Consider the following 27,552-nt stretch of genomic DNA (forward strand, 5'->3'; position numbering starts at 1 on the left):
GATCTTTTTACCGCAAAAGAAAGATTTTTTCATGGGCTAAACGATAGTGATGTAAGTGTTTACTGCACGTTAGTTTTTCGTACGGTTTTGAGCTATTAAAGGTCATTTTACCCTATTTTCAATGGAAGTGATACATTCATTATTCAATATCTTTGGATTCCGCTGGAATAAAATCGATCTTTTTACCGCAAAGGAAAGATTTTTTCATGGGCAAAACGATAGTGAGGTGAGTGTTCACTGCACGTTATTTTTTCGTACGGTTTGGCCTATTAAAGGTCATTTCATCCTATTTTCAATGGAAGTGATACATTCATAAAACAATATCTCTGGATTCCGCTGGAATAAAATCGATCTTTTTACCGCAAAAGAAAGATGTTTTCATATGCAAAACAATAGTGGGGTAAGTGTTCACTGAACGTTATTTTTTCGTACGGTTTTGACCTATTAAAGGTCATTTTACCCTATTTTCAATAAAAATGATATATTCAAAATTCAATATCTCTGGATTCCGCTGGAATAAAATCGATCTTTTTATTGTAAAAGAAAGATTTCTTCATGGGCAAAACTATAGTGAAGTAAGTGTTCAGTGCACATTATTTTTTCGTACGGTTTTGGCCTATTAAAGCTCCTGACCAATGAAAAAACGTTTTACCCTATTATTGATGGGAAAAATATGTTTATAAATCAATTCTCTTGACTTCGCTGAGATTATTTCATAATCTAATTAATGGTTTGTTGAACAATCTCGACACACGATTTATTTGCATGAGTTTGTTCGACTGATGGTCGTTTTAATCTGTTCTGTTAGAACTGATTTTAATTTTTCATAGAAATGAGATTTTTATAAAAATTATATTTGGTTCAGCTGAGATACAAACGAACTTTTTACCTCAAAAGTAAGTAAGTTTCATGAGTTAATTGGTAATTGGGTGAGTAATTGCGCGATTTTTCTTACCGATTTAGTTATTTGATGGTCATTATACACATTCGCGACAATATTTTTAAGTACAATCACTAGATTCTTGTGGTGTATAATCGATATTTGACTTTTTAATGAAAAAATCCTTCTTATAAGTAGGTTGAGGTCGAGTTTCCAGGTGCTAGATTATTTTTTTTGTGGCCGAGTTAGACTCTTGCACTCAGTATTTACTATTTGCAACGAAAAGGATCATAAAAGTTGATATGATAATTGTACCTTTTAATTTAATACTGATTACTTATATTTTGACATATATGCGTTTTCGATTACCAGTTGTCTTTTTCAGCGTCAGTTACTTGCATCCAATGAAAATATCATTACACCTTTCTGCTTTAAGTATTGACAACGACCAAGTACCGATAAGATAAGTCTTTCTAGAATGTTTTAACTTAACAAAAAATCAGACCATAAGCCATAACTACTTCATATATATTTATCGATGGTACGGTTATATTGAGGTATTTCTTTTCTAACAAATATAGGGTAAAATTACTTTTAATGAGACCTATATGAAAAAAAATAACGTACCGTAAGTATCCATTAATCTACTCATGATATATTTGATTCTTTCGAGGTACAAAGATCGTTAGTATCTCAGCGGAATCAAAAGAAATGAATATCTCATTCTTATTAAAAATAAGATATAAAAAATAACCTTTAATTGGCAAAAATCGTACGCAAAAATCACGTTCCCGCAACTCGATGGTCCCTTCAATATCGAGTAAAGGAGAGTTAACTGTATAAACATCTAATTTACAATTACCTTTTTTCTTTTGCAGTTAAAAAATCGATTTTATTCCAGCGGAATCCACAGATATTGATTTATGAATATATCATATCCATTGAAAATAGGGTAAAATGACCTTTAATAGGCCAAAACCGTACGAAAAAATAGCGTGCAGTGAACACTTACCTCACTATAGTTTTGCCCATGAAAAAGTCTTTCTTATGCGGTAAAAAGATCGATTTTATTCCAGCGGAATCCAGAGATATTGATTCATAATGTATCACTTCCATTGAAAATGGGGTAAAATGACCTTTAATAGGCCAAAACCGTTTTGCCTACGAAAAAGTCTTTCTTATGCAGTAAAAAGATCGATTTTATTCCAGCGGAATCCAGAGATACTGATATATGAATATATCATTTCTATTAAAAAAAGGGTAAAATGACCTTTAATAGGCCAAAACCGTACGAAAAAATAACGTGCAGTGAACACTCACCTCACTAAAGTTCCGCCCATGAAAAAGTTTTTTTTTTGCGATTTTATTCCAGCGGAATCCAGAGATACTGAATAATGAATATATCATTTCTATTGAAAATAAGGTAAAATGACCTTTAATAGGCCACAACCATACGAACAAATAACGTGCAGTGAACACTCACCTCACTTTTGTTTTGCTTATGAAAAAATCTTTCTTTTGCAGTAAAAAGATCGATTTTATTCCAGCGGAATCCAGAGATATTGATTTATGAATATATCAATTCCATTGAAAATAGGGTAAAATGATCTTTAATAGGCCAAAACCGTACGAAAAAATAACGTGCAGTGAACACTCACCTCACTATCGTTTAGCCCATGAAAAAGTCTTTCTTTTGCGGTAAAAAGATCGATTTTATTCCAGCGACATCCAGAGATATTGAATTTAAAGACATTTTTTTGCAGAAAAGTCCACTGTGCATTGCCACGGCATAAAAATTAACAAGGCAGGCTCTTTACTGATGTAAATATCAAGTTTGATTGTAAACATGTGACATCACTCCTATCGTACCATATACCTTCCGGACCACTAGATATTTTTTTTCGCAATTTTGTTCGAGGTGGATAGGAATGACGTCGTCAATTAGCTGTCAGTTTTCGGAATATATCACCTTCTTAATATAGTACACCGTGCCCATTGCTTTCTGCTCTTTGTCTTTGATTGTCATACAAAGAACATTTACCGTTTCCAATCCGCACTATCATCAATACTGAAAAGTAAGCTGTTTATAATATGCAGCGTGGAATCAAGGCAAGAAAACCAGGACAACACTTCTCAGTGCAGTACTAGTTCACGTCTTCCCGCCAAAACAATCTTCCAAACGAAAACGCAAACAGCGCATGCTCCCGCTCCAAACTTGCATGCAAGTTGCTTCTAAACTCGTTCAGCCAAGCCAGATCCCCGAAACGGGCCCCGAACCAATTAACCCCCAATCAGCCGTCCGACGCGACGACCAACCGAGACTAACCGCCGACAAACGACGAAGGCAAATACGACGGAAGCAGCTGGCTTGAGGCTTGTGGCAACTGTCGCAATTCAGTCGCTCGTCGAATCGGTCCGGATGCGGTCGTGAGTTTTTCGGGAGCGCGGCGTTTCTGCGGTTCTTTTCATCGGGGCATTCTGTGTGACAGGCAGCTTTTGATAGGTTTTCGATTTTTTACTCCTGCGGTCCTGGCCAATCGTTGTGCGGGAGATGATGTCTACGACGAAGATGACGATGATCGTGCCTCGTTGATTGAGGCGAGCGCGAGACGGAAAGTGTCATTGCTGGGATGAAGATGATGACAACGACGATTGCGACGTGATGTTTGGATATTTTGGACGCTGCGCGGATAGTGGCCCGGCAGGGGCTCTGTTGCTTTTTGCCACCAGAAAAGGGTGAATTCAGGCTGAAAGAAGTGAATCCGTTTTCGGTTCGTGGAGGTGGCGCTCGAGTGGAGGAGTTTCTGTGAAAAAACCAATTCCGAGAAGAAGGATGTTATATTCTGGGCGTTCTGACTTTCATGGCGTCGAGTGAGGCAAAGAAAGAAAGCAAAAAAGCGGTCGTTCAAAAGGAATGTTTTTCTTTCTATTCGTTTGATGAGTGTATACATCCAGGGGTATCCATATCATCAGCTTAAGGGAAACGTGACCTCTCCAACCCTACGGCTGAATGGTGATTGTGCTCGGGCTCTGTTGTTCTTCTAGAAGAGGAAAGTGCAAAAGTTCAAGCCTGATGGGAATTGATAACGGCGAAGACGAGGAAAGCCCCAAAAGGCAAAGCCTCTAGGAAAACGGATTTGTCGACGAAGGATGTAAGCGAACAGCCAAAGAGGAGTGCCCTTGAAGTGAGTGCTGGCGGTGAGAAATCGAGCCGAAACAAAGTGGAATGAGGATGCAGTGAAAGCAAAAGCAAAAGGGCAAAAGCGTGAAGCGAAAATTGAAAAGTTTACCCGAGTGTTGCTAATTTGGGATTTGTGCGATTGTTTACCGAGTAGTCGGGAAGACGAGTGGCAAGCAAGAAGGCAAGGCAAGTGAAGTGTGAGAAAAGTTTTTCTCCGAGATTGATGAAGATGAGTGTGAGAATTTGAAAAAAGACCGAGCAAGTTAGCATTAGCGGAAGGAGTTGGCGCTTGGCCAGGAATTGGGACCACGGCTGGGAAGTGGAAAGTTCAGTGAAGCGAACAGTGAAGGAGTATCAACAGCAGCAGCAGCAGAGCACTAGCGTCCAATCCAGAATGTAAGCGAACCGAAGCGTAAACGAATAAACTTTAAAATACATATATTTCTGTAAGAGGGGGTGTGAGTGGATTATAAACTGGGAAGAATGTGAGCCGGCAAACGGATCGGGGTCGCTTTGGAACGGAAATATAGCACCACACCGAGCTCCGAGAAGGCTTCGAGGGCAAACTGTGGTGGCGTGGCGGTGGAAAACATCTGGTTTGATTTGTGATTACTTTTTCCCTGCAGGGTAGAAGCGGTTCGCTTGTTTCCGAGAGAAACCCTGCTGCCGAGGAATGCGAAGCTCTTTTTGGGAGACGAGGGATACTAAGGAGGAGATTTAGTGTTGTTTTGTGTTCGCCGTAAGCGAAATTAGACGGAGCTCGTAATTTTGGGACAATGCTTGAGGGAAACAAGGAACAGGTGCCTTTGAAAGACACAGATTATTAATTATGGCAGTCAATGTTGGGTGCGGAATAAAAGGATATCAGGTTAACAAAATATGCTAATGAACAGAGGCGATGGATTTTCATAATTCGTTTCCCAACAGTGAGACTCTTTACCTTTAAAGGGTTTCATGTATTATACACATTATGACGTTAACATCATACTCAGAACAGTTAATAATAGAACCTTGGACTTAATGGAAACAGCTTAATGATTCCAACGTCTCCGAATATTTATAATTACCACTGCTCTGATAAGTACAAAAGCCTACAAAAACTGTTCTGGTGACGAACTACCGGAATTTGCATCTTATTTTGTCTTCCACAAAAAGGCCCATTAGATATCAATTTCGTCAGAGGTATCTTGCACCGAGAACTGATATAATTTCTCTTTGAAGGCTTTACGGTGTACCTCTATCAAAGTGTCTGTAATCAACAGACCAAGAGTATATTATACAGGACGAATTATGTTTTCGTACGCCCTATGTCTGCTGCTTTCTCAACCTGCAGCCATGTACGTCGTTATGTAGAAATGTGGGCCAAGTCTATAATCACTATTGTTGGCTGTTGCTTACTTCAGGAGTTAATCATAAATATTAACTTCCTTTTCCCGATCAGCCTAGATAGCTACGTAGTATCGATAGCGGTTGTTTCAATTAGCTAAGAAATAACACTACGGACTGCTAGTTCCGGTGACAAAAATTCACCTCACCCCTAAATCCCGATGTGAAGCGGCATCATGCTTACCGTGCCTAAAATGAATGGTTAGGGGGTCTAAATAAACTTAACTGTAAGCAGAGCCTATGGAGTTCCAGGACGCCCTCCGCAGTATGGTGCGATCTTGTATTTCTGCGAGACTGTCCTTAAACAGTCTCAAGCTTGAGGCTCAATAATGGATGGGATTATTTAAATTTTCACCTACATGGTTTTCCATTATGCATTTTACACAGTGTACTCTGTGCTTTTTTTCTTTAAGTGCCTATCAATGCGTAACGATCTTGTTTTTTTTGCTGTTGGTATTTTAAGTGCTGAGATTGCAAAAAGCTCAAATCTGCCTAGTTTCGGTAGTGGTTACGGATCGGATAGGTCAGATCAATCTTCAGCATAAAATTACAGTAACGAGCAATCTCTGCAGACTCACTCGAAGGCACTAGGCACCTTACATTCGTAAGGGAATGTCTATCTAAGTAATCTTTAGAACCCAGTTTTTGCTGCAGTTAGCAAAAATTAAACGATCATTTACCGGAATGCAAAATTACCTTGAAAAATCATTTACCGGAAAACCGACGACCTTTATCAGAACATTTCAATACCGTTTCTGTTTTCTTTCAATGATGCTTAGCACAAATTATGTCACGCTTACCATATGGATATTCTGGACTTCCCTGGCTTCCATAGACACATCCTCGAAATACATCACTGCTATAGACTAAATATGTCGTTCTTCTTGCCGGCGCAACGACTCAACTGGGACAAATGTATACCATTACCCGGAATACCATCAGAAGGCCGGCTCCAAAGGCACGTTCCCAACAAGTTGAGAGATTTGTGCCATAATTTACCGGGAAACCGAATCTTCTATCTTCGTCGACCTTTATCAGTACATTTCATTACAATTTGGTTGTCTATTGATGATGCTTAGCAATGTTAACTACAAAGATGATATACACATTATGTCACGATCACAATGGAAGTACTCAGATAAACTCCAAAGGAATTCCCAGCGTAGTTTTGAAAGAATTATCGGTGGAACTCCAGGTACTTTTTCGGAAAAGTCTCTGCTCCTGGTGGACCTTCAGAGGATCTTCGGAGGAATTGCTAGAGGAAATCCGATGGAATGTATAGAAGAAGTCTGAAAGAATTCATGGAGGGACTGCGAAGCAATTCCTGGATGAACTCTGGAGGATTTTTCGGAAGAAATCTGAAGGAATTCTCAGAGAAACTCCTGAATGGACCCCGGAAGAATTCCTGAAGGAACTCGCGAAAAATTGTAGTAAGAATCATGAAAATGATATAAAGGATGAGCTCCAAAGGACTTCCCGGAGGAATTCATAAGGAATTCTTGGAGAAATTCCAAAATATTTCCTAGAAAAACTCCGGAAAAATTTCTGGAGGAACTGTGGAGGAAATAAAAAAACATGGAGGAACTCTTGAGAAATTCCTGTAGGGAATCCATTGGAATTCCCGGTGGAATTATGTAGGAACTTCGAAGGAAATTCTGAAAAAAACTCAGAAGCATTGATAAAAGAACTCAGGAGGAATTTCTGGAGGAACTCAGGGGGAATTACCGTTGAAGCTCCGAAGGGATTCGCAGAGGAACTCTGAAAGAATTTTTGGAGGAATTCTCGAAGGAACTCTGGACTTGATCGTAGAGAAATCCCCATGGAATTCCTGAAAAAAAAAAAACTCCGGAGGCGTTCCTAGAAGAACTCCGTCGGCGTTCCTGGAGAAACTTCGGATGCATTTCTGGAGGAACTCCAGAGGCGTTTCAGGAGGAACTCCGGGGTAATTGCTTTAGGAACTCCAGAGATATTGCTGTAGAAACGATGGAGAAAATCCGAAGGAATTCCCGATGAAGCTCCGGAGGAACTTCCCAGGAATTACTGCATGAAATCCAGATGTATCGCTTGAGGAGCTCCAGAGGAATTTCTGAAAGAATTCCCAGTGGAAATCCGGAGGAAGTTCCGAGGAATTGATGGATGAATTCCAGAGGAATTGCCGGAGGAAATCTTTTGGAGGAAATCCCTTAAGGAAATCTCCGAAGGAATGGTTTGTAAACATTTTAAGAGAAGTTTCTAGGAGAAATACCTGGAGGAGTTTTTGGAGCAAATCGCCAGAAAAGTTTCTGTAGTAAATTCTCGGAAAAGTTCCTGGACGAAATCTTGTCGGAATTCCTCGAAAAATTCCCCGGGTGAATTTCTATCCGGCGCAATTTCTGGAGGAATTCCTGACAAAAAAATCCCTGTAGGCGCTTCTGGAGAAAATCTACGTAGCAATTCCTGGAAGAGCACCCGGAATCTGGACAAAACCAGAGGAACATTTAGAGGAAATCCTCGGATGAATTCCTGGATGACATCCCTGAAGAAATTGCTTTTGAAAATTATTTAAGGAATTCATGGAGAAAATTCCTGGAGGAAATTCTTGGTAGAATTTCTGGGCGAAATCCCCAGAGGAAGTCTTCGACAAAATTCCTAGAGGAGTTATTAGGGGCAACCTTCGGAGGGATTCATGAGAATAAACTCTGGAGGAATTTCTGTAAAAAATCCCAGGTAGGAATCTCCAGAGAAATTCCTGAACGAAATCCCCCAAGGTGCTTCTGGAGGAAATGCCCGGGGAAATTTCTGGAGCAATTTTCGGACGCGTTCCCCAGAGGAAAATTCAATTCCTTTGCAAAATCTCCAAAGGAGTTCTTAAGGGATATCTCGCAGGAATCTTTGAATCCTGGAGAAATCTTTGGAGGAAATCCATTCCCGGGGAAATTCCTGGAGGAAAGTTTCGGATGAATTTAATTAAAAAAATCCCCGAAGGAATTCCTGGACGAAATCCCCGCAGGTTTTTTTTAAATCTCCTGAGAAATTTCTAGAAAAAATCCTTGGAGGAGTTCTTGTGAAAAAAAGACTCCGTAGGAATTTCTGGAGCAACTTCCTGGATTAATTATGGGAGGTAATCTCCAGAGCGGTTTTTGGAGGAACTCCTGGAGAAAATCCCGGAGGATTTTCTGGAGGAAATTCCAGGAGCAATTCTTGAAGGAAAGCCTCGAAATAATTTCTGGACGAAATCCCCAGAGGAAGTCCCGGGGGATACCTCCGGAGGAATTCTTGAAATTCTCGGAGGAATTCAAGAAAGAAATCTCCGGAGAAAATCCTCAGAGAAATTGATGGAGGAAATCTTCGAAGGAATTTCTGAAGAGAATCCCCAGAGAAGTTCCTGAACGAAATCCCCTGAGGAATTCCTGGAGAAAATCTCCTGAGTAGTTCTTGGGGATATCCCCGGAGGAATCCTTGAAATTCCCGGAGGAATTCCTGGAGAAAATTCTCGGATGAATTCTTGGAGGAAATTCCCGGAGAAATTCCTAAAGGTAACCTCTGGATAAATTCCTGGTGCAAATACCCAAACAAATTCCTGTAGGGAATCTCCGGATGTATTCTCTGAAAAAGATCCCTGAAGTAAATCCTCGGTAGAATGTCTGGACGAAATCCTTGGAGAAATTCGTGGACCAAATTCCCAGAGAGATTCCTGGAGGAAACCCCCGGAGGAATTTATGGACGAAATACATGGAGAAATTTGTGAAGGAAATACTTGCAGGGTCTATGGGCTTCAGAAGAAACTGCGGCCGGGAAAGATTCACACTCACATCAAATGCACGATATACAAAACGCTCATAAGACCGGTAGTTCTTCTGGAAACCCCAGTATTCTCGATGATATCGTTCTGAGATTCTTTTTATAGAATTCTTCCGGTATTAAGAATTTAAACATTTCTCTGTGATTCTTCTGTACACATTTTTAAGATTCTTGCAGAAATCCCACTGTGATTGTTGCGTGTACCTTTTTGGTAATTGTTTTAAAATCCTGGAAATTAAAGTCTTAGATATTTTTTATCGGAAATATTATGGAAGTTTCTACCGAAAATCCTGATGGAATTTTACCGGATATTTCTACTGGATTCTTCCAAAGATTTCCTAGGGCTCTTATAGATTTTTTTCCCAATCTCAAAAGTATTTCTGGAATAACCCGAAATGGATTTCTGGACGGAACAGCTCGAGATAGGTTTATGAAAGAACTACAGAGGGATTTCCTGATAAATGTCAGAAGGATTCCATGAGGATTACCGGAACAATTTTAGAGAGATTTTTGGGATATTCCCAGAGGAATTTATAGAAGAATTAATGAGAAATTACAGAAAAAATCTCAGTGAGATTTTCCGAAGAATCTCAAGAGGATTTTCAGAAGAATCTCAGAGAGCTGTGGAATTTCTTGAAGAATCCTGAAGTGATTCAATTTATAATCTTAAATGAACTTCCAGAAGAATCCCAGAATAAACGAAAGAAGAATAGCCATTGATGTATAAACTTAAGTTATTCTTTAGTAATCGGATTGATGGAAATGATTTCCGTCAAATGTACCAGTTATGTAGTGGGATGTACCAAGAACATAGTATTTTGTTCTGAAATTCCATGGTAATTTAAGAATGGGCGTAGTTATCTAAAATAGTATTTTTTTCCCGTGTGGTGTTCATTGGCGTAAATAGGGAGGGGCCTGGCCCCCCTGAATCATGGGGTTGGCCCCCCCGAAAAAAAAATGGAAAAGTAATGACTATATAGTTGAAACTAGTGTACAGTATCAAAAATACCCTTATGATACTAAACACGTTTAATGCATGTTGATTGAATATACATTTCTGGATGGTCATTGTTTAACAGATAATAGCAATATGTACTTGTAAAATGTCACATACTGCCATACTGTTTCCTTTCCGCCCTTTCCCGATTTGAAATTCATTGAAGAACGTTTTAAAATTGGCAGACCTGGTTCGATCCATTTGTAGTTCTATTGTCAATTAGAAAACTAAAGTCTCTTCAAATTTTAAAACAAACTGCGATATTTTGTGATCCATTATCTTGAACGAATTGTTGTTACTGGGAAATATTTGTGTATGAGAGTTATGGTAAATTAAAACAAACATGTCTCAAAAATAAAAATTGATGCATCAAGCCAAGTTTATATTTTCACGAAGTTTGAATTATTTTGTATTCAAATTCAGGAGCCATTCGATAAATTTGTATCTGAGTCGTTAGGAACAGATATTAGCTGCTGGTAAGTAGACGTCATAATTGATTATCTCGGGGATGGGATTCGATCCCAGGTCCTCGGCGTGTGTTTTAACCACTACACCAGGTCCGTCCCCACATCATTGTTTTATTGTTTTAAATATATCTGCATTCATATAAAAACTTGCGTCTAGATTGATTACGAAATATCGACGATGTACTGCTTTGTTTTATGTATATTTTTTTATTGCAAGTTTGAACAAATCTAGAAAGACTAACTGCAAACGGTTTTCTGTAAGTTACACTAACATTAGAATTTTGTGCATGTAAAATCACAAAATACTTTTTTAATTTCTCTTGGCTCAGATTCCTTATTTTACCAAGTCCAACGACACAGCCGTTTGTTAGACATTCACTTGCATCTATGTCAGTCTCCCTTATGAAAGTTGATTGTTTTTCAAGAATGAGCTTTTGTATTTTTCAGTAAATATGTATTTTTCAGTCTTACATTTTATTTTTGAACCGGATTTCTTTTTCGATTTTTAGTAGCCCAAAGTTGAACAATAGAGTAATGTGGGCCAAAGGTTCGAGATTTGGAAAAAAATAGAGCTATTTGTTGTATTTTAACGTAAAAATTGTAATTTTTGGTCAAACTTTCTTTGCATGGAAACAAATAAGGATAAAATCTTCTTCGATTTATTATGTAAGGGCGTTTCTAGGCCTATTATCAGGGTGCTCTGAGGTATAATAGTTACTACATAAATGCTTGGAATCAATTTTTGGGCCATAGTGTGGCAAAAGTTCGAATCAGCGGGGCAAAAGTTCAACTCACATATAAACTCGGGGAGAAATTTACAAATTACTCCAAATCCACATACAGTAACCCCACGCAGTTGAATCACCCACAATTTATGAATCAGCTGATTTAAGAAGACAAAACTATTATCAAACTTATCACAAAACATTAAAGAATCATTTTTACTGATAAGCAACACATAGTGTTCAGTCATTCCAAGCCTTTTTATCTCAGTTAAAAAGCTCTTGATCGCGGTATGAATCAACAATACAGTGAAACCTCCATGAGTCGATATTGAAGGTACCATCGACTCATGGAAATATCGAGTCATGGAACAGCAATTAACCATGAAATTATGTTTTTAGTATGGTTCCATGAGTCGATATCGTGTCATGGAACATCGACTCATGGAGGTATCACTGTATTACTAAATTATTTTTGTAGCTATTTGGGCTGTATTTTTTGCCAACTTTGTAAGCCGTGTGGCTATTGATGATTAGCTAGAAACGACGTTTTAAAGTTTGTTTCAAAGTTTTTTTTGTGAGAGATTAAGCCCCAGACAACTTTTACAGATTCTATAAACATAGCTATGAGAGATAAATGCGTATTTATACGGATTTGACTAAGATTTTTGAGTAAAATACTTGATCAATAAATTGTGGGAAATATACACACCAGTCACAGTTTATGAATCAGCGTTCAAACTACTTGTGCTTAGTATTTTTAAAACTGATTCTTAGTTTCAAATTCTTTCCAATGTATAATTTTGTTACGGGAGAGCAAAAGTGGTTAGTTCATACACTACGAATTTTTTTTTGTGGAATAGGAATCTGAACATACAAATGAATTTCCATGATTTTGGAAAAAACAAATTCTTATGGAAAAAGTTATTTTGGGGGTTTATAGTCTTATATGGCTAATTGTGGACGTTTTTTATGTAAGGCCTCAAAGATTATTATGTTGAATAACATAATAACAAACAACAAACAAAGAACAGAAAAAAAACAGTATAGACGCAAAAAAAATGTAAAGAATTTTTTTAATTACCCCTGATAGGTTCTCCATAATTTCGCTATACAAACGGGGTATTGCTTCTGCAGAAGGACCAAAAGCAACGAGTGGAAAAGAAAAGAACTGGTTTGCATCCTCTCTGATTGATATCAATGCCAATTGTTTGTCATTTTATGATCACTATTGTTGCACGTAAGTTTTTTTAGATCAACTCCCAGGCTAAACTGTTGGCTCTTTTATCAGACACATGGAGTAAAGTAAAAGATATTCACACTTTTTAAAAATAAAAACATCGAACAACTTTACTAATAAAAGAAAAATTTAATTCATAAATTTTCATATAGTACATTCAGCTTCAAAATTTGCTTCTTCTCTTTGGAAGAATGATGATGACTCTTGTTCGACACGAGGTCCAACCGCAGATAAGTTCGCTATGGGTTGATCACAAACAATTTAGAAGTTTTGCACATGGAAATCGATAGCAAAGCTGATCGATTTCAACATAACAAACTCATTGCGCAAAATCGATTGATTGACCAACTTGAACATAATGATTATGACACAAGCTAACCATAAGCAAAACACACTGAATCCGTGTTGAGTGATGATCTATGCGTCCATAGGTGGACGCGTACAAATCTGAAGGGAAAGCTTCGGGAACTTATGTGGAAAAAATTTGGAATCTCTGTAATCGGTTGATGAATCAATCCATGAACCAAAACAACGGATTTCAATGTGTAACACACACGAAGTTTGCACTTTTTATCACTGCAGTAAAGGTAGTCGAAAGTTCAAGCATTTACGAGTTCTGCAATCTAGATCTAATGAATGTCTAATTACACTACCTGCCATCATCCTCCAAATAAACATGCTCCAGAAGCATATAAATCCACAAATTCAATGTTCACTTGTTCAGCCCGCTCAGTAGCAACATTAAAAATTATGCAATGTCATGCAGATTCTTGAAATACTTGGTTCCGGTTCACCTCCGGATGTAATTAATGTTGTCCGAGGCAGTGTTCTAATAAATATATGAACTACATAGCATTTAATTGCAAAATAATTGAAAGTAAATAACTGATTCATAATTCGTTCTCACATTGATTCATATTTGTGGACCACTTTTTAGCGGATTCATAAATTGTGGTTTACGACAATGTTCAAATAAGTGAAAATTTCAAATGTTTTCAACAAATTTAATTACAACATTCTGCATGAACTGCAGGTATATACCCCTCTTTACCGTTTGGCATTGATTTCATCAAAAAATATTGTTTATTTTGCTCTCTATAATTAATCAAATTTAAGCTGAGGCTTAAATGATTCATAACTGTGGGCCCAGTGTATTATCTTGAAGTTTAGCAAAATTTGCCTGATTGTGTGGCCAGCGGCCTTTTGCTTTACACTAGATTCTAACTCTTGCTCCATCGGTGGGGCAAAAGATCGTTCGTTCGAACTAAAAATGGGTAAATATGTTAATGCAAATTTGCTCAGCAAAATTATAAAAAAATAAGATGATGGTTCACTGTGGGTATTTATTTATTTACAACTGCTATCGTTCTTATGAAAAAAAAAAAATGATTATACCACTAAGTTTGAACTTTTGCCCTACTCTACTCTAATTGGATATTATAAAATCTTTGAGCAAAATACCTTCCATTTTGCTTTCTTCAAACCACTGTAATCGAACGAGTTTAATGAAGACAGTTTTTTGAAAAAAAAACTTTCAATCCTTCAATATGATGATCGCCAAGCAGCTTTAAGATGTAAAGTCCTTAACTCTAACAAAAAATGGTATTATTCAATGCTATGTTAAAATTTTGGTTTCGAGAGGTTTAGAGAAATGAAATGTCGAGCAACAATAATCCATATTTTCTAACAAGCAAGCAGTTTTTTTTTTCTTTAAAGGCTAGTTTTTTTTTGGCTTCAAGAGGGTAGAATTTCACATTCTTAAACCTTGATTGAGATTGGGTTGAATACCTACGTCATCTTGGAAATATAACAGGAAAAAAAAAATAGATTTTTGAACACGTTTACTATTTTTCCATAAAAAGTGATATTTGGTAGCATGGAAAGTTGATCAATCAATTTTAGACGATTTTTAGGTTTTGTTAGAGGTAGATCTGTATGAAAGTGCGCCACTAATATTGACCATTGCACGAATTTTTAGATTCTAATGAAATTGTTCATGTGCTAGATACAATTTGCACACTTACTAACATCAGCAGGCGTATGCTACAAAAGCTGTTTATGACGTTTCACAATATTTCAAAGCAGTCAAATAGATTGCATCGAAAGTTCTTTTTTTTGTGTATTCGAAACAACCAACATTGGTGTAAAAAAAATTTCCACCGTTTTGCCAGCTACATCCCACTAACAGACTTCTTTTCACGGCAAATGGTCCTTGAAATCGCAAACGGCAATAGCCAGCAGCCGTAAAGCTCCTTTGAGAAACTATTATTTGCTTGATCCAAAATAATCAAATCATCCGTTGTCAGATTCAGGTCGATTAGCGATTCATGCCGAAAGAGCGGAAGAACTTTTAGCAACTTGATCTTCATCGGTCTCTATTAGTTCACCCAAGTACCGTGTTGATTCGAAGTATCCGGATGCTTCGAATCCCGGGCCCCCTTTCTTAAATCACCCAAAAAATATATTATCGACAACTTTTATGCATGGAGAATCGGAATTAGGTTCAAAAACACCGTAAAAAAGGCCAGTGTCCGGCTTCCGAAGCGTCCGGCAATTCGATGCATCACGATATTTCACGTTGAGTAACGAACTGAACTCGTCATCTAGAGATATAAATTCTGCACAGGGCACTGAAGCATTCTTCCGGTGGCATTTCTGGCTATGTTTAGATTGTATTCAGGGACCGAGTGAAAAAAATTCACCAATGATGTCAATCATGTTATGGGAATCGTTCGCATAACATTATAACAAAGACGAGAAAATAGTATCGAAGCAGCCTTCAAACTGTAATGTACGTGTATGTGTGAGGTGTGCAAATGTTTACTGTGCAAAAATTTTCTGCACAGTAGTCTAATAAGGTGCAAAATGCTCAATATTATCGAAACAAATACTGTAAACTTATCTAAATCCTTTACGAATTTTATCTCTCATGAGAAGGGGCCGTGGCCCCCCTCAAGTCTGACGGCTATTTACGCCCATGGTGGTGTTCAATCACAGTTGTTATTTTTCCGTTCACGAGCTCGAGAAATGAATCGGCATCAGCCATGGTGGAACAATTGTGCTACATTCGATGGATCTTATGCAACCACGCTATGTCTGAACCAGAAGATTATAAAAATCGAATATACATAGGATTTTTTTCTCGCTATATGAATGGGCTTGTGATGGAGCCAACAAGTTAAATACTTACAGTATGTGTATTAGCAGTCTATGAACATGTTTCGAAGAGTTCTCGCGGAACATTACTAGAGGACCTTTCTAACATTGAGTTTGTTTACTTTCGCTTTCATTAATAACTGAGTCACATTAACCTCTTCTGTTGCGTTCTTTGTATGAAACGCTAGTCAAGGGAATGGACTTTCGATCTATAGTGAAAAACTTCCCAAAATCATTAGTATTCCACTGTTATAATCGAAAGAGAACGAGAGAGGAGAGAATCTCTCATTTGTACATAGGTCCTTTAGTAATGTTCCGCGAGAGTTTTATTATCCAATATGACCTTTCGGTTAATTCGCGGAAAATGTCTACTTTTTTACGTTAAGATGAAACGAAGATGGAATTCAATCCTTTTGTTAATGTGACTGGTTAGTTAGAGTACTTTGAAGTCATCCTAGATACCAAGCTTTCCTGGACAACTAAGAACGAATTTAGAGTCAAGAAAGCTTACATGTTCCTGTGCAGTCCTGGATACCAAAGAATCGGCCATTAATAGAAGAGCATTTGGCATTATCTGAAAAAGTATATCGAACAATATAAAGTGTCATACGGATGACTCCCTTCTTGAAGAGAACGGGTGGCAAATGAGAATGGCTCCCTCAGTGCCCTAGTGTACAACTATATTTATAATAGAGCGATATTCAAAACTAAAAAGGCAATAGATGGCTCTTTTTCAGTGGTAGTAAAAACGAAATCCTGAAGCAAATAATGCACTATGGAAGATGAACTAAAAACCAAAAGATATCTTTTACGCTTGATTTCCAATCACTACTTTTTCAATCCAGTTTCCTAATTGCTAGTAATTTAGGTTTTTCATAATTTTTCATAGGGTTTTATTCTACTTCGTCGTAAGCGCTACAGTTCGTCGTATCAAACTTTAAATGTTCCACTACGGCGGATATTCAAACTTACCTGCAACATAGATTCATTATCCAAGTGTAATTTTGTTAAAGCTGTTATGGTTTGTACACTTGTACACCAAAAATGCAATAAAAGTACTGTATTTCGGTAAATAACTTCAGTTCAATTATCCACTTTGCACTTTTTCACCGAAATCGCATGGACGAACACGATTTGAGAGAAATGCTTAGCGATCGACTGAGCCACACCACTTTCCAACACAAGTTTCTTCCCGCCCCCGTGGGTGACTTACTTCGCAGGGCACTTATTTTCACTATGGAAAACCTTCGTACTCCTTCACTGAAGGATTTCATTCCAATCACACGCCGTAAAACTTCAATAAATCACCATATTTTACGAAATTTCCTCAACCGCCGCGTATAGTTGAGAATGTAAACAAAGTTCAATCCGTCGTACTGAGAAAAAAAAAAGCTTGTGCGCGACGCTCGACGTAAAACTACAGTTCCTTTGATTGTGTTGTTTTCGCTGTACTCTAATTGTACGCTGCCATAATTGTACGGTCAAAAAGTATTGTGTTCATATGTTTGGGCTGAATTTTGATGACGAATAATTAATTTTAAAGGAAATTAGTATATTCCATCATGCTGAAGGAATGGAGGGAGATGCCCGTAGATCTATATATTCTAGTAAAACATTTTATTATAGCGTTGATATGTTGTGTTTTAACCATTCAATACACACAGTGAGCCGTAAGTTGTGAGACGAATCTGGAAACTGATTGCGACGGAGTTGAAAACGATACGACGGACTGAGAATATGGTAAGATGCATTCTCTTTGCATTATTTCCAAAAAGAGATCAATATTTATCAAAATGTTATAGTCAGAGCCGTAGCGTGGCCTCATGGCGCCCTTGGCGAACGGAAATTTGAGCGCCCCTTTAAAGCTCGAGTTTTTTTTCCATTATGTCAAAGGTCATAATAAAGCTATTATTAAAATTTTCAATAGGAACATTGAATTATTGGATAAAATTCTGTAAAAAGTCATAAACATTATTTCAAATTTTATTCTTAGGAGGACTGACCCGAAGGATAATAATTTTTTCAACACATTTCCTGTTTATATGGCAGAGATAAATCTGCAGAAGTTACTGAAATCTATTGAACATTTTTCTTTAAATTTCTGTGTAATGCATATTATCAAAGGAATTCTAGTAGACAATTGTTTAGTTTCTTGTTCAAGATTTTCAAAAAAAAAACCCAAGTAACCGGTAAGCACTTAAAACAGCATTCAATTAGCATTATATGCGTTAGTACGACAGAGCAATAAATGCTGATTGAACGTATAGCTGCCAGTAGTGCTTCTTAAAAGCTGGTTTTGGCGAAATATCGGGCTGCTTCAATGCTGCGCCTTCAGGAACGTCGTATTTCACTGTCAAAAAACGTAACGCCTCGGCGAAGAGCAAACCAAAAAAAAACTATTTTTCCACCCTCTCTCGCATCTCTCCAATGATGGTGGCTGCTTGTATTGTTATGGATATTTCTCGTTGCGGATAATTTTTTGCTGATTTTTGACGTTTTGCGATACGAACTGACGGTCTGGTGATTGTGATGGTAATGCTCCACGCTACAGAGTATGCTGCAGTTGATGTTGGTCGGGCGTTGATTTTTTGCCCAATATAAGGCACGCTTTGCTCGAAGGTACATTCAATTATCTATGATCTAATTAATAAATAAATGTCTCAATAGGAGGTAATGATTTTTGATTTGTAGTGCAAGAATGCATGGATGCAATTGGATTTTATTGAAGCTAATAAGAGTAGGTAAATTATTATCCGCATCTGGTGATATTTTGGAACAAGTGCTATCATTCCAATTAAACAAGCATTCGAAATTTGCGATAATTGGTTTCTCCCCCGGCAATCATGTTTGATAGTAATTGCCTTTGAGATCGTTTCCATCAGATGCAAGAATCGAGACATAGGTGTGAAAGAGACATAATATAGAGTCAGATATGTAACTTTCAACCTGTACTGCTCTTTCGTTGCATTCTTACTGCAATGAAAAAGCATTTCGTTAGCTAAGAATCGAAAATAGCACATGCAGTGGAAATGCTTATTAAGAACCGAAAGGAATTGAATAGCAGTGGTTGTGCTGGTTTATGTCAGCTAAGCTATGAACTTGCTTTCATAGGACAGCAAGCAGATCTAATGCTGTAAGCAGTCCACTGCGAGGCTTATCTCAATGCTTATTGGTTACCTGGGAATCTATCAATACAATTTTATTTTTTTGATCAAATGTTCGAGAACAACTGCAGATAATTTTTAATGAATACTTTTACAATTTCGTCAAAAATCTTTTTTGAATAATGTCGCTTCGTTAAGAAACATCTAACAATTTGAAGAATATGTGCCAAAGCAGCTCTTATAAATTATGTTGAAAATTGAAATTTTTTTTGGCAGAAAATTGCATTATGATTCAATAAAAGCTTTCTTTGAATGTTATTGAGAGGTTTACGTTTATTTTCTACTTGAAAATAAAAATATGGGTTAGTGATATAAATTGATTGCACATTTGAAATTATTGCTCAGTTTTATCACTTTATGTTTTCATTTCAATGTTAAATTAGTCTCTAATAACCCAGCAAGGAATTTTGTTAGAATTGTTCTCTACATTTAAACGGAATCTATAATAACTCCAAAGTCACGTGATGACACCGTCCAGAACTGACAAAATTTAATATCCTTCTAAAAATTCTGTCAAAAACTCGCCTGGTAAAACTATGTGAAAAATTTGACCAAAACTTTCTAGTAAAAATAAGCCCCGATTTGTGAGAAATTATTACCTATAATTCTGCAAAATTCTGCTGCTTCAATGCGAATTATCTCAGAATCCAAATATGGCTAACATCTAGGTTACCGCTTTTAAAGATCTCTGGTGAATCGAGAAAAATTCGAACCCCGAAAAGGTTCTCTAGTTGGACTAGTTAGACCCCACAATTATGTTTTTAAAGGCGCCCTTATTTAATATGTATTTTCCAAAATTTTACTAAGTTTGTCACGCGTTTTGGCGCCCCCTAAAGACTGGCGCCCTTGGCGGCTGCCAACCTGGCCAACCGCACGCTACGGCACTGGTCCCAACTGGGTCAGAGCCTGCTTCACATTGTAGTGAGCACTTCCCCAGTAATTAACAGTGAGCTGTCTTTGCCAATTGACAATTTATGCATGTTTATATCGTGCGGCACGTACGAAAATACCCTATGCCCTGGGATGTCCAGAAAATTTTCAACTCGAAAAAATCCTCGACTGGTGGGATTGGAACCCACGTTCTTTAGCTCCGGTACCGCTACGGCTAAGAAGAAACTGAACCCTGATAACTCTTTTGACTTAATGGATATAGACTAGCTATTTCAATTTCTAAGTGCTAGGTGTGTAGCGTTGGGTTAAGCTACGAAACGGTTTGTAGGCAGATACAAAACTGCTTTTAGTACAATTTTTTTTATGGATACTAGAGAATGCCACCTTTTAAAAGTTTCGCAATCAGTTCAGAACGAACAACTTTAATTGTCAATTTTATTGCTCTCATTGCACTCCTCCATGTTCTTATCATTCAAACTTCCCAAACGACCAATGCTTAAACTTCTCAAAACTGGAATGAGCTATTCAAATATTGATTGAGCTCACCATAAACTCAACCATTTTACGCCCGCCCATCGTCCTAGCGGTGACTAGTCCCCAAAACTTAACTCATGAAACCGATATCAGACCCCTTTTGTTGAGTTAGATTTCATTCTCACGAAACTAGTTCTCCTCCTCGCTGGACCCGAAAAACTCAAATAAAACTAAACCCAAAACTGTCGGTGTTCGTTCATCGCTTGGGGACGATTTACGATTACTGGAACCTTAACCGACCACCACCATGCACAGTAATGGACGAAACGTTTAAAACTTTTCCGATTTTCCATGCAAAATGCCCACTTTCGGTAGGCCAGATCTCATTTGCTGGCTGTTCAAATGTGTTATTATAAACATGAAACGAGCTCACCACGATTGCTCTGGATTCCGTCGCTCACCTCACCTGCAATGGCATGAAAAGACCACACTCTGCTCCGTTATTGTTCGTAATCTAGATGTAACACTCTAAAGCTGACCATTTTGTATGGAAACTCGTGAAAGTTGCAAATATATTGTCCAATACTGTAGATAGTACGCCGGGACAGGACTGCACCGGATCTTCCAACCCGGCTGACTGACCGGTTTCCCATCATCTTCATCCTCTCAGCTCCTCAGCGGAAAGGGGTCATGCCAGGCCAGGAAGAATAACGACGATTTCCCCATTTAAATTGCTAGTTTATTTGTCTTTCGGTTGACTTTTATCACGAGACACTACTGAGAGCGATCCGGGTCCGGAAAGTTTTCCTTGGCGAACCGAAGAGCTTCCCGTTCCCTTCGATGAATAAAAATGTGATGAGACGGAGGGGGGGGGGGGGGCGATACAAGGATGAAAGCAAATTATATTGGCAGGAAGATAATTTTATGAGCTCATATATTTCGTGAGTTGCCCCCAGTGCCTAGTGGTTGGTTGGATCTTGAGACAGGAACAAGTTTCGCCTAGCGTCTTTCTTTGGATGAGACCGGGAGCCGTCTTGCTGAGGTTGGAAATTACGGGTTGGGCGAACATCGGAACAAATCGTTCTGTTTAATTGTTGATATATGGGAGTCAGTTATTGCGATATTCCAGGGGGGATTTCCTGAACAAAGAAAGTTGATTAAAACTTGCATAATTGAATGTAGGACTTGTTTTTATCGGGAAAAGAGTTGGTTGGTCTTGGATCCGAATCGTTATTGGAATCGCTTTAATACTGTTTGGAAAGAAACCTTGAAAGAGCACTTGAAAAATACTGGTGTATTACAGGACTCATATGTAGTGAATTTTCCTGATGATTTCATTTTTGTTGAAATTCTGCTAGCATCATCAGGAAAATTTACTACATACGAGTCCTGTAATACACCCGAATTTTTCAGGTATCCATTTTATCAGCCTTTTTCGTTTTTCGTAGCCGGAATTCCCCAGGCAGTATCTCCAACAATTCCTATTTTCCATTAACAATCTCTAGTTAAATAATCATACCCATCAGGTAAATTTTAATCATGCTCATTAACAAGTTTTTTGGTTCCGTCGAATCTACCCTTCAAGAAAATACTATGCCAATGTTGCCGCAGGTAATTTCAGTTCCTCCCCTTCAAATTTTGTTCCTACGGGTAACCTTTCGAATTGTTACAAATAAAATGGAAATACCCATGATTGTGCCGCCGCAGGTAACTTATATTCCGTCTCTTCATTAACGGAAAATTCCAATAGAAAATCAACAGGAAATGTACCTTCTTCTAGTAACAATTGTTTGCGGTTGGCATATTTTCCTGACAAATGGAAAAATGCTAAAGTTTAACCAATTTTAAAGACAGAAAATAATCCGCAGAAGCTTTCACCAATCAGCTTGCTTTCCTCCATCAGTAAACTTTTTGAAAAGGTAATTTTGAACATAATGGTGGTCCACATTAACAAACAATCAGTTTTTGCCACGAATAATTCGGATTCCTACAAGGACATTCCAATAATCCAAAATTATTTGTCAAATCATACACCTCAGTTTCTGAAGTCTGAAAGACTTTTGATAACTTGCATTAGAGCAATTGCTTCAAACTACTTTTCAATTTTCAACCATCATCCCATTACTACGCTACTGAATGCTTCAGTAGAAAAGTAACAGATGATAAATACTTCTAAATTTCCAGACTGCACCATCATCTTCCCTCTGAGTTTCATAATTTTGCGTGATTATATTCCATCCTATTCTGTTGAAAGTGCCCCCCCCCCCCTCCATTCCAACCCCACGTCTCGACTGCCTAATGACTTCGGAAGATATAGGCGAGATTTAGGAGGGCCTGGGGCAGGAAATTAGGATTCACCATTTCCACCAGTCAGGATCATCCCGAGAGCATTCTTCGGAGCCAACTACCGGCTGTTGAAAGCAGCATCACCGAAATAAGAAAATTTTATTTCCGCCGCTAAAATGTTGTAAAGGGAAAACGTATTTTTCCGCTAGCTCGAGCGAGGCGGTGCACAGTGGTCATGGGGTGTTCCATTAATCGAAAAACAAGCTGCCTTGTTTTTCACTACCTTACTTTTTCATGGATCAATAATGTAAAAGTATAAATTTTATGCATATCCCTGTACATTGATTTTATTTTAAAAGTCAAGTAATTTCTGCAGAAGTTTCCCGCACTTTATTACCAATATTTCTGTAACTAACTGAAATGAATATACAAATAACAAAAAAAAAAAATTCACCCTTAGTGCTAATATTATATAGCTGACACGCCTTATATTAGCCGTAGAATAGCTTTATAAACCCAAAAAGGAGAATTATCGTGTTAGTGGTTACTAGGGAAAAACAATTACAAGAACAAATTTACATTGTTTCTTAATTTAATGATCATTTTCACTAAAAGTGCATAGATAGAAAATTCCTGAATAGTTTTGGTACAACCACCATTCTAATATACATTAGCCGCAAAACGTATAGAATCGCTTCACCGAGTATTGCAACTCTCTTGTTTTCAATTTTGCAACACCCCAAAAAAGTTTAAAATCACCGTTAAGCGTAAGTTGCTGTTGTAGTCATTCTAAACTTTTCGGGGGTGTTGCAATATTCAGAAGAAGTGTTGCAATACTCAATGAAGCGATTACATATTTTCAACGGGTAATGTAGGGAAATTAGGGGTATAATGGACACGTTAAGCAAATGTTCTCTTTAAGACCATAAAATGGCAATGTTTTTAATTTACCCTCGGAAAGTTTTCATGTTTGATGTTAGTACGACGTGCTACATTCATTCATGGTTCATATTATATCGTATTATAGGCTGGTAAATAGGTATCGGGGCAAAATGAAATCTTACTTGAAATTTGGATAATCCTGAGAGCATTCTGATGAGAGTTCTAAGATCACTAGGTCAAGAATCCATAAAGGATTCTGATAAGAATCTTGAGAGTTTTCTAATGAGATTCCTGAGAGGACAATGATAAGCATCACGATAGGAATGTTTCGAAGATTCTGCTGAGAGGATTCAGATGAGAATTCTGGAAAGATTATAATGAGAATACTGAAGAGAGAGTTCGATGCGATTCCCGATAAAATTCTGATGAAATCCTGAGAATTTGAAGGAGATTAGCAGAGCTAATTGCTAAGAATCCTGGAAGGGTCAAAGAAGGACTCCGTTGAGAGTAGTAAAAGGATTCTATTGATGAGAATGAAGAGACCACTTTTCTAGTGAGACCGGTTTCTAGTGAGAATTCTGGAAATTTTCTATTGAGATCGTAGAAACTTTTCTGATAAGAATCCTGATAGTTTTCTGATGAGAATCCTCATAAGTTTCAAATGAGAATTGTGGAAGAAATGATATGAAAGTGAATGAAGGATTCTGATGAGAATATTTAGCGATTCAAAATAAAAATCCTGGGAAATTTTTATTGAGATCCCTGAAAATTGATTTATTGAAATCCTAAAAGGATTCCCATAAGAACTCTCAGAGTACTCTGACGAGAAACCTGATAGATCAGTGAGAAGAATTCACATAGAACTCTGACGAGAATCCTTAGAATTTTCTTATGAGAATCCTGAGAGAATTTTGATTACCATCCTGATAAGAATGTTTAGACGATTCTGATGAGAGGCCCAACAGATTTCCGATGAAAATCCTGGAAATATTATAATGAGAATTTTGATGAGTGATTCTGAAGCGATTCCTGAGATGGTTCTGATGAAACCCTGAGATGTTGAAAAAGTTTTGCATCAACTCTTTCGCAAAACATCAATTCTCGGATGCTAATTTGTAGCATTTTGAAATTGGTCGATCATGATGCTGGAACTGTGTTAAGAATCCTGGAAGGATTTTGGTGAGAGTCATAAAAGGATTCCGATGATGGTTATAGAAGGAATCTGATGACAAGCCTGGAAAATTTATGGTGAGATCTCTGAATAGTCTTGATAGGTTTTTGATGGAATTTTTATAGGTTTCTGATGAGAATATTGGAAGGAATCCTCTGAAAGCGCATGAAGGATTCTGATGAGAATTTTTAGTAATTTTAATTGGAAATCCTGGAAAATTTTAGTGAGATGAGATCCCTGAAAATTTACCGATGAGAATCTTAAGACGATTCTGATGAGAATTATAAACGGTTTCTGATGATAATCCTGGGATGACACTGACAAGAACCCACACAGAATTCTGCTGATTAGATCCCTCAGAATATTCTGATAAGAATCTTGCACGTATTTCGATGAAAATCTTGAGAGTTTTCTGATGAGATTTTGATGAACATCCTGATTATAGTTTACAGAAGATTCTGATGAGAGGCCTTAGAAGGTTCTGATGAGAATCCTGGAATGGATTATAATAAGAATTCTGAAGAGATTTGAGCAATTCCACCGAATATGACGATTTTTTTTAAATTTAATTTTTGTATATTTTAAATCGCCTGAAAATTTGCATACAGATTCTTTATGACCAAAAATGCCATTTTGCACCTTCAGACCGCCATTTTGAACCTCGCCTTATTTTTGAGAAGGGCGTATCGGAAAATGCATAGCAAATCTTTAAAAAACTGTAACTCAAAAACGGTTTGTCCGATTGATTTGAGATCTTCTACAAAGTTGTAGGTATTGCTTAGGATTATATGGAGAAAAATATGCACGGTAAAAAAAAGTTACAGAATATTTTTTATTTCAAAAACAACATTTTAAAATCGATTTACTCCAGAAACGCAGTTTCGATTTTTTTATTTTTGGATATGTTTTAGGGGACAACTTATGTGATTTATTGCACAATGTTTCAAAATGGAAGAATTATGGACAACAAAAGTTTTGATTTTTTAAAAAATACAGATTTTGAAAAAAAAATCGAAATAGAGGAAAACAATATTTTTTTATGTGATTATTTGAAATTGCAGAAAAGTTGCAATCGAAAAGTTCTTAAGTAATTTTTTTCTAGGTTGCATCAATTTCGAGATATACTCATATTTATATATACTGCTTCGCGACTAAAAACGGGTGATCCAACGTGCGAAGTTCGATTTTTGACCAACTTCAACGGCGAGTCACTTCGCTATAGTGCGCATCTATGCCCTCCACCGTGTGCATTATGCGCATTATTGAGAATCACGAAATATGCTTGAAAAGGGCCTATTTTACTTTTTTATTTGAAAATTTTATATATTCGATTATTCGATTTTTTTTTCAAAATCTGTAATTTCTTTTTAAAATCATAACTTTTTTGTCCATAATTCTTCCATTTTGAAACATTATGCAATAAATCACATAAGTTGTCTCCTAAAACATATCCAAAAATAAAAAAAATCGAAACTGCGTTTCTAGAGAAAATCGGTTTTAAAATTTTGTTTTTGAAATAAAAAATAATCTGTAACTTTTTTTTACCGTGCATATTTTTCTCCATATAGTCCTAAGCAATACCTACAACTTTGTAGAAGATCTCAAATCGATCGGACAAACCGTTTTCGAGTTACAGTTTTTTTAAGATTTGCCATGCATTTTCCGATACGCCCTTCTCAAAAATAAGGCGAGGTTCAAAATGGCGGTCTGAAGGTGCAAAATGGCATTTTTTGTCATAAAGAATCTGTATGCAAATTTTCAGGCGATTCAAAAAATACAAAAATAATCGGGTTTGCGAAACGGCGTGGAACCGCTCATTCGCGATTCCTTAGACGATTTTCATAAGATCCTGAGAAATTCAAGAAATGTTGCATCATGAGACACATTAGATCCAACTGTTTCGTGTCATTTGAACTCTTGAAACCACGGCTGGTTCATCTCCAAGCACTGTTGAGAATCTTAGAAGCATTCTTATGTGAATCCTGGAGATATTCTGATTAGATCTTGGAATGTTTTCTATCCTTGAGAGGTTTCTGATAAGAATCCTGGAAATCTTCTGAAGAGAATATGATTTGATGGTAATGTTGATCAATGTAGTTTGTTTCTCCAGTGCAGTGATTAATAAATTAAATTACGTGCGAAATAGTGGACTTGCGGCGGAACAACGATTTCCATCGCGAGCAAAATTGTATTCTGAAACAGGATCAGTAGGAGGCAAATTGTCTTTAACACTTGTCGTCGTTTAATTTTGACCAAAGATGGTCAAAAGGAAAAGGATGATCGACTCTTCATTTTGCCATATATTTTGCTGGCGACACGCTATTCAAGTAACACTACTGCCACCTGTTGAGTTAAAAGCGCATAAATATTATATTCAGCTAAATTTAAATTATCGTGCAATGAAAAAACGAAAAGTGGAAGAAATCAAGACAACCACGCTTAAAAAATGTTACACGGAAGTGAGTATGACACACATAACATCAGACTCTTGCGGACCAACACAAAGTTTGAGTAATTTTATACATACTAAAAAATGTTCATGTGCTGTTTTTTCTTCTTTTTGTCACATTTTATGCCATTTAGAGATGATTGGCATTATCGGACATCCCCGTTTGAGTTGTGTACCTTTTTTGAATCGTGAATGTCACAAACGAACATTGCAACATCTGGTGGTCACTAGAAGAACGATGCATATTAGTTAGCTTTTGACTCACCAGAGCAGCGCTATTCATGTCGCCTAGAAAAGACGGGAGTCGGTTACCCTTTTCCTTGTAACCATCTTTGTTTTGACCCAGTAGCTGCCGGAGGCTGGAAACTTGTTTGTATACTGTATTGTTCTAGTACCGTCAGCAACTAGACGAGAAGTTGGGAAGAG

The 27,552-nt window shown here is 37.3% G+C and overlaps 1 protein-coding gene across 1 annotated transcript in view; it reads left to right on the plus strand.

Annotated features, from left to right (window-relative positions):
• The first annotated feature begins 3,276 nt into the window (after window positions 1-3,276).
• The window catches only part of LOC5577442, a 369,008-nt gene continuing 344,732 nt past the window's right edge, over window positions 3,277-27,552 (plus strand). Inside the window, exon 1 of the mRNA XM_021839424.1 lies at window positions 3,277-4,457. The gene's annotated coding sequence lies outside the window, so the exon portion shown is untranslated. The remainder of the gene's footprint in view (window positions 4,458-27,552) is intronic.

Source organism: Aedes aegypti, chromosome 1 (genome assembly GCF_002204515.2).
Source record: "Aedes aegypti strain LVP_AGWG chromosome 1, AaegL5.0 Primary Assembly, whole genome shotgun sequence".
NCBI classification, from domain to species: Eukaryota; Metazoa; Arthropoda; class Insecta; order Diptera; family Culicidae; genus Aedes; species Aedes aegypti.